Source organism: Ruditapes philippinarum, unplaced genomic scaffold (genome assembly GCF_026571515.1).
Source record: "Ruditapes philippinarum isolate M1 unplaced genomic scaffold, ASM2657151v2 ctg4378_1_1_1_1, whole genome shotgun sequence".
NCBI classification, from domain to species: Eukaryota; Metazoa; Mollusca; class Bivalvia; order Venerida; family Veneridae; genus Ruditapes; species Ruditapes philippinarum.
In genome coordinates, this window is record NW_026855308.1 from 286,040 (window position 1) to 294,359 (window position 8,320).

The window sequence follows — 8,320 nt, forward strand, 5'->3', positions numbered from 1 at the left end:
CCGTGCAATCATATGAAGGAGTCGCAAAAGCGGCACGGATATGTGGTAACAATATTTACGATTTTGCTTGTAATTAGCAGCCATCAAAGAATAATGGTTTTCAAATGTTTCCAAAAAAATATTCATGCTGGATAATTAAAAAGATATCTGCATTGATTATACTAACCCATAGATGGCATCGAAACCTTTAATAGAAATCCTTCCTGTCGGTATCCTCAGAAATATTATGTAAAACATTACAACTTTTAATGCGTAAGTTCTACTTTGATCAATTAAAAATCATTCTGCACTTACATAAAGCTAAATTAAGTAGTATTGCCCCAAAGATATCTATCTGTCTATTTTCAAAATTCTATGTCATTGATGTATTGAAGAAAGTTAGATAATGTGATATGAAATAGTCATTGGATTATTTCTTTCAGCAGTTGGGACGTTGTTAAGTCGTTTCTGGCTTTCGAGAAAAGGTTTTAAAGAAAACCACCACCGCCTTATTTTCCTAAATATCCTGTGTCCCTGAGTTTTTTTTATTTTAAATGAAACAATGTTTGCCAAAATGTTTTCTTGGTTTTGCCTACAATTGATACGTATGATGGCTGATTTGTGCCATTCGTGTTTTCGCCGCATGACCCCGCCATTTTGACTTGTTAATTATCGACTTTCCGCTTGGCGGTGTCGCAAGATGAAAACACGCTAATTAGCGTGGGCGTGCGGCGAAGTTTTATCTATTAAACTTCGCCCCACGCTCCCGCTGATAGGCGTGTTTTCGTCCCGCGACCCCGCCGTTTTATTTCTTTAATTTCGCTCAGCGCCCCTGCGGGACGATGTTTCATTTATTAAACTTCGTTTTGCGCCCTCGCTAATTAGAGTGTTTTTGCTCCGCAGCCTGGCTAATTAGAATGTTTTCGCTTCGCGCCCCCGAAATTTTTACTTGTTTCTTCTCGACTTTTGGCTTGGCGTGGTCGCTGAACGAAAACACGCAAATAAGCAGGGGCGCAAGCGAAGTTTTAGTTATTAAACTTCGCCGCGCGCCTGCGCTAATGAGCATGTTTTCGTTCGTCCCGCGACAACGCCGTTTTATTTCTTAAATCTCGCTCCACGCTCTCGCTCATTAGTGTGTTTACGCTCCGCGCCCCCGCCATTTTAACTTGTAAATTTTCGACTTTTCGCTTGGCGGGATCGCAAGACGAAAACACGCTACTGAGCGTGGGAGTGCGCCCGGGCCCCCGCTAGAAGGCGTGTTTTCGTCCCGCGACCCCGCCGTTATATTTCTTAAATCTCGCTCATCGCCCCTGCGGGACGATGTTTCATTTATTAAATTTCGCCCCGCGCCCTCGCTTATTAGAGTGTTTTTGCTCCGCATCCTCGCTAATTAGCAGGTTTTCGCTTCGCGCCCCCGCCATTTTAACTTATTAAACTTCGCCCCGCGCCTCCGCTAATTAACGTGTTTTCGTCCCGCAACCACGCCGTTTAATTTCTTAAATCTCGCTCCACGCCCTCGCTAATAAGCGTGTTTTTGCTCCGCGCCCATGCCATTTTAACTTGTTTATTCTTGACTTTTTGCTTGGCGGGATCGCAGGGCGAAAACACGAATGGCACAAATCAGCCACCATAGATACGACCTGCTTTTTGTAATTTGATCGAAAGGTTTCGGAAAAGGGTGTCTGTAAAGGTAAATCATTTTGAAGGTCTTTCACTTGAAACGTTTTTGATAAGATGAAGCATTTTAGTTATTTAAACTCAATGACAGAAGAAATGGGGGTTCGCCTCACCACGTCTGACGATAAAACAACGTGTACACAGTTCAATACTGTAGAATATATAATTTTCGGAAAACAAGCCTACTTTGGATTTTCAGTCTGTGTGATAAATAATGAATGGATCCTAACGTCTACAAATTCATTGCGATGTAAGGTAAATATACTGTTTTATTTTTTTTACTGGATGAAAATAAGAATTTTACATTTGATGTTGTTTTTATGACGATACGCAGTTTTGAAAAATTTATTCAATATGCACTATTTCAAGGTTAATCAAGGTTAGCAGTAACACGGGGGTGGAACCCCATATGTATCTCAAAAATGAGCATCGGTAAAAATTATATGTGAATTTCCGCTGCACCAGATGTGAAGCATAACACCAGATGTGACTGGAAAAATAGGTCAATCGCAGGGTAAGTTTTCATCTTTTTAAACATTTATTTAAAATTCAATTCTTTTTTTAAGAAAATCGAAATGTGATTCTACCCTCCTGACTCTCCTCTTAATTACCTTTTTTTGTTTTGGATTTCTATGCAGTCTTCATCGAGATATTCTTTCCGTCGTGGGTTCTGGTGTGTCCAAAACATGCAATGTAAATTAAGAAAATGTCACTAAACGGACTAAAAAACAGAGATTTTACGAAATCTCACTGCAGACCGATGCTTAACATTCAGACAAATCCTGATTTAAACACTTATTGAGATTTGGCTACAAACGAAGGAACCGCTGCTAAAAATTGCATTTGAGGTCCATATGTGCTGAAGAGATCCATATGTGCATAATATAAAAAATAACAGCATAATTACGCATCATTTTCATAAAGCAATTTATAATTTATTCCAATGTGTATCATTCTGTAATAAAACATCATTATCCTAAACAGACACATTTTCATTGGACGAGCTTGAATAACATAGTATCCATATAGAAAGAGATAAAAGACATTCTGCATACGAAATGTTTTGAAAATACGTAGATATGGTGGAAAGGCCTTGCTTATTTTGATTTATTGACGTCATGTGTACTGCAATCATTTCCTTTTTATGCCGTCATTCATTAATTATTCTATCACTTCACGTGATTTTGTCACTATAGACATAGAAGGAAAAAACCGGTGTTAAACTGCCAATAAACACTGGTTAGGGACTACTTATATATGCGGCTTTTATGTTTTCACCCAGAGGCTCGATTATATAGTTTACAAAGCTTTTTAAAGCAACAATAAAAAGCATTTTTATTGATATTTTCAGTTCTTATAATGTTTTCTTTTCATACAATACCGAAATAATATCTCACATACACTAAAGCCACATATTTGATCCATATCAGTTAATAAATATTTTGACAAATCGGCGCCAATCCGTAAGCAGCGTAATGACGTCATTGAAAGTAAACACGGCCTTCGTGGTCAATTCCTACGCATCAAAACTCAAAACCGGTGTTAAATAGCCGATATACACCTCTCAGGCCGATGTTATTTCTTAAATTAACTAATTAATCACTCGACTGCACACTCTGCTTAATAGGGGAGTAATGTGAAGCGTGTTTGAATTTGTTATGACGCTGTAAGAAAGTTAGTGAAAAACTTTTTGAAAAAGATCAAAGAAACTATGCATATTTATTTTTCACATCAAGGTACATGCATGGTTCACTTCATGCCCATAGTTGCAATTATGGGTCAATGTCTATTTGACTTATTTTATGCCTGCTCTGTAACTGATATAAATTTAAAAATCCGTCTTTTTGGCATGTCATTAAAAATGCTGATGAAACGGTGGTTAGCGTAATACTGGCGCGTCCCAATTATTTACAGCAATGTTTTTCTGTGTCTTTGTCGGGTCATTGACACGTTACATCATGCGATAAAACAGTTATAATATATCGTACTCGACTTAGTAGAAATATCATGACCTGGGCGGTATCTCGGGTTTTTCCTTACAGACAATGTTTCCCGCCCATATTCTGTAAAGAAAAACCTTCGATGTCGCACCAGACCATGATAGTTCCTCATACCAGTCCGTCGCTATAACTATAACTTGTGGAATATTAAAGTGATGGATATTTTTATGAGTGTAAACATTATTATAGAAACATATTATATGACACGATAGCTTAACAAAGTTCCATACTTTCAATTTGGTTTGTCCAAGTTACATATCCATTATTAGTGAATTGTTTATCATACGAGTACTATCCGCTCTGCGTCAACATTTTCATTTACTCGGGCCCTTTTAGTATTTCTAATGCTAGCATAAGCTAGTGAGCCCTGTCATTGTGGTGATCAAACACACAAATGTTACATTTGAACTTTCAGCCAAAACTACGAACCTTTAATTGTTTCTATACATTGGCTATTTAATGATTATATAGAAGTGGTCCGTAGTTTTGTAGATGGTTTTCTATATCACTCATGGATCTCTTCAGCACATATGGAGCTCAAATGCAATTTTGAGTAGCGATTCCTTCGTTTGTAGCCAAATCTCAATAAATGTTTAAATCTGGATTTGTCCGAATGTTATGCATCGGTCTGTAGTGAGATTTCGTAAAATCTCTGTTTTTTAGTCCGTTTAGTGACATTTTCTTCATTTACATTGCATGGTTTTGGACACACCAGAACCCACGACGGAAAGAATATCTCGATGAAGACTGCATAGAAATCCAAAACAAAAATGGTTAATAAAGAGGAGAGTCAGGAGGGTAGAATCACATTTCGATTACATGTATCTTTAAAAAAAAAAGGATTGAATTTTAAATAAATGTTTAAAGAGATGAAAACTTACCCTGCAATTGACCTATTTTACAGTCAAATCTGGTGTTATGCTTCACATCTGGTGCAGCGGAAATTCACATATAATTTTTACCGATGCTCATTTTTGAGATACATATGGGGTTCCACCCCCGTGAGTAAGCAGGGTCGTTCTAGCATGTCCTATCTCAGATTCATAATGGATACCGGATTATCCACGCAAATATCTAATTCGAATTTCCCCATCAACGCGTTAAGTATGATGTATTTTCATAAATGACTTTCCGGTATTTAAGGCCTACACAATATTGTTTACACTAACATAGGTGGGCAATTTTTTAAAAACTTTTTTTTTTTAATATTTTTTTCCGACCAATGTAATTATACATGCCATCAAAACATTACAGACAAACATGCATGTACCAGCATGATTTTTTTATATCTTTTTTATTCCCCGAAGGGAGGCATATTTAAATCGCACCGTTCGTCTGCCTGTCTGTCTGTCTGTGCATCTGTCTGTTTGTCTGTCTGTCTGTGCGTCCCCACTTTATTCGTTTCCGGACTGTAACTTTGTCATACATTGAGGGATTTTGAAATAGCTTAGCACTCTTACATTTTGAAGTTTCACATTATCACAAATGGAGTTAATGAAGGTACACACATTAGTGTCCGGGCTGTATCTTTTTGTCATGCATAGAGGGATTTCAAAATAACGAGGCATAAATGTCTACCACATCCTTAAGACGATGTGTCGCGTCCAAGAATCACGTCCCTACCTCAAAGGTCAATGTCACACTAACATTTTGAAGTTTCACTTTATCACAATAAGTGTTAATAGGTACACACAATCGTGTCCGGGCTGTAACTTTGTCATGCATCAAAGGATTTTACTATAACTTGGCAAAACTGTCTACCACATCAAGACGATGTGTCGCGTCTAAGAATCATGTACCTTCCTTAAAGGTCAAGGTCACACTATCATTTTAAAGTTCACTTTATCTTATCACTTATAGTTTGAAGGTACTCATTCTCTCGAGAAGAGTTTGAAGATACACATTCATGTCCGGACTGTAACTTTGTCATGCATGGAAGGATTTTAAAATAACTTTGCACAAATGTCTACGATGTGTCGTGGCTAAGGCTCATGTCCGTCTGTCCGTCCCCACTTACACAACAATCATGTCCAGACTGTAACTTTGTCCTGCATTGAGGGATTTGGAAATAACTATGCACAAATGTCTATCACATGACAATGTTGTGTTGCGTCCTAGAACCATGTCCCTTAAGAAAGAAACCTTTTCGGAGGCATTTGACACTTGCGTGACAGCTCTTGTTTCTTTTTTTCTTTTTTGTTGGTTTTGTTTTTACTTATAAGTCGAAAAGAGTAACGTTTACATAATTTTGTCGTGCCATTTCAAATGGGGCACCTAATTCAGTTATTACAATAAACTTTTCTTTTGCAATATAGAACAATAAATGTCAGTATGGACACGTAAATCCGAGTAGCGTAGTGGTTTGATAAATCAAGTTATGAAGCGTTAAGGTTATGAATACGTTTCTTTTTTCAAGTTTAAATCTGCAAGTGTGCACATGTTTAGTGTATCATGGCTTTTACTTTTAAAATATATTCTTTTATAATTGTCAGTACCTTTTCATTTTTCTATAAGCCTGTAATTTATTTTTTGTTTTGCACAAAGTAAAGGTAAACTTTAACGGTTGAGCAAAATTGAATGCATTTGATTTTTTAACACTCATTGAAAAGATTGAATAGTATTATTGATTTTATACATTTGAAATTGTATTCGCTACTTTTTATTTGTTTGCCCATTTGTATGTATTTTTTTCCATTGCTTATTTATCACTCTATTTACGATTGTGGCGTCTTTAACTTACCCTGTTGAATGCGAATTTGTTTAAAACTAAATATTTTAAAATAGCATTGTGTGTATGAAATTCACGGGGAACTAAAATGCAGTTAGTGAAATGAATATAAAAAAAAGATAAAAGAAAAGAAATAAATGTGTATTTTCCAGGATTCGAACCAGGGTTTCTACACTTACGAAGCAAACACTCTACCAATAGTCTATCATGCTTAACGTAAAAAAGTAATTGTTTATTTGGTAAATGATTCAGGCTATAAATAATATGTTTTCAAACAAGAATTATCGACACGCCTTTTCGTCAATATACATGTAAACAGATAATGAAAGGAAAAGTGAACTCTAGCCTTACGTATTAAAAATTTAAATCAAATCTACTGCGACCCGTATGACTTGGCTTGATTGTAACTCAAAGAATCGTGCCATTCACGTGTTCATTGTGTTTATAACCGTGTTATTTTTTTATTCAGGGTTTAAAAGCTCGGAAATGGCAACGGGAAAGTCAACCCATTCTATTTGTAAGTACCAAACTAATGCTTTTGTGATTTGATAAATCGGCATTAAGGTAACGAAGTATATAAAGAAAAGTTTAAAAGGCCATTTGGAATAATTATTTTATGCTAATGAGTAAACTACTTGGTTTGATATGTAGAATAAAGATTGAAAAAATGTGTTTGTGAAGATACAAAATTGTGTTGCATGATCGATATGCACAACAAAATCTAAAATATGTGTCAAAGAAGAAACGATTATGGTGTATTGTATATTACTAATGTATTGTGTATTCATACACATTATCAATTCTGTTGCTCATATTTAATTGCACATATGTGCGTCTGTGTTCAATGTAGTTGAATACAAACCACTTGATCCTCACCGATGTGGGTTTGAATCATCCCGACAGGGACATTGAATTTGATTCTTTCATGACTAGACCATAACTAGAGTTGGGAATGAGTTATTGTAATCAAACTTAATATATAGCAACCTTTTGTAGAATACCTGGTTGGAAATTCTTTTGAATTACCAGGGAACAAGGCCAATGTCCATGTCATTAAAATAGAAAAATGGTTACCGGGCGATAACTAGAGTTTAATAATGTTGTTATCAAACGTTGGATAAAGCAAACAAAAATAAAGACCTTGTTTCGGACTACTTTTGGACCTCCTTGGGTCAAGGTCGCTGTTACTAAAAAAATGGTTTCCAAACCGTAACTTGAGTGAGGAATTAGGTATTTTAATCAACTTTAATATATTGCAAGCGTATATGAAGATACATGCTAAGATTGGTTTTAGATCCCCTAGCGTCTTGGTCAAGGTCACTGTTACTATCAACAGAACATTGGTTTCCGGAAAATAACTTAAGTTAGGAATAAGATATTGTTACCAAACATGGTATATAATAAACATATTTAAAGACCCCGATAGGGATTGCTTTTTGACCAACCCGGTCTTCAAACCCAAAGAGATCAAGGTCAATGTCCCCTGTTATTAAAAATAGAAAAAGATCTGGACGATAATTAGAGTTAGGACTGTGATATTGTAATAAAACTTTACACATAATAGTCTTATGAAGGGATCTAGCTTGAGATTGTTGTTGGGTCCTCTAGGTTCAGGGTCAATGTCAATATTACTAAACAGAGAAAACACTGGAAGAGTTCTGAATGATTTATTGTATTTTGACTTGGCACATAGCAAGTTTATGAAGAATTCTAGCATGTGATAGCTTTTGGATTCCCCTTTCTGTGTTACTGAAAAAAGAAAAATGGTTAATGGACAATTAATCCAATTTGGAATGAGATATTATAATCAAGCTTAGGTTATGGCAAGCGTATGTAGAAACCTCACTTGGGATTTGTTTGACCACTTGACCACATTGATCGGGTTCACTGTCACTGAAAATTGAAAAAAAAGTTTTTTTGGGCGATTTTTTGGGAA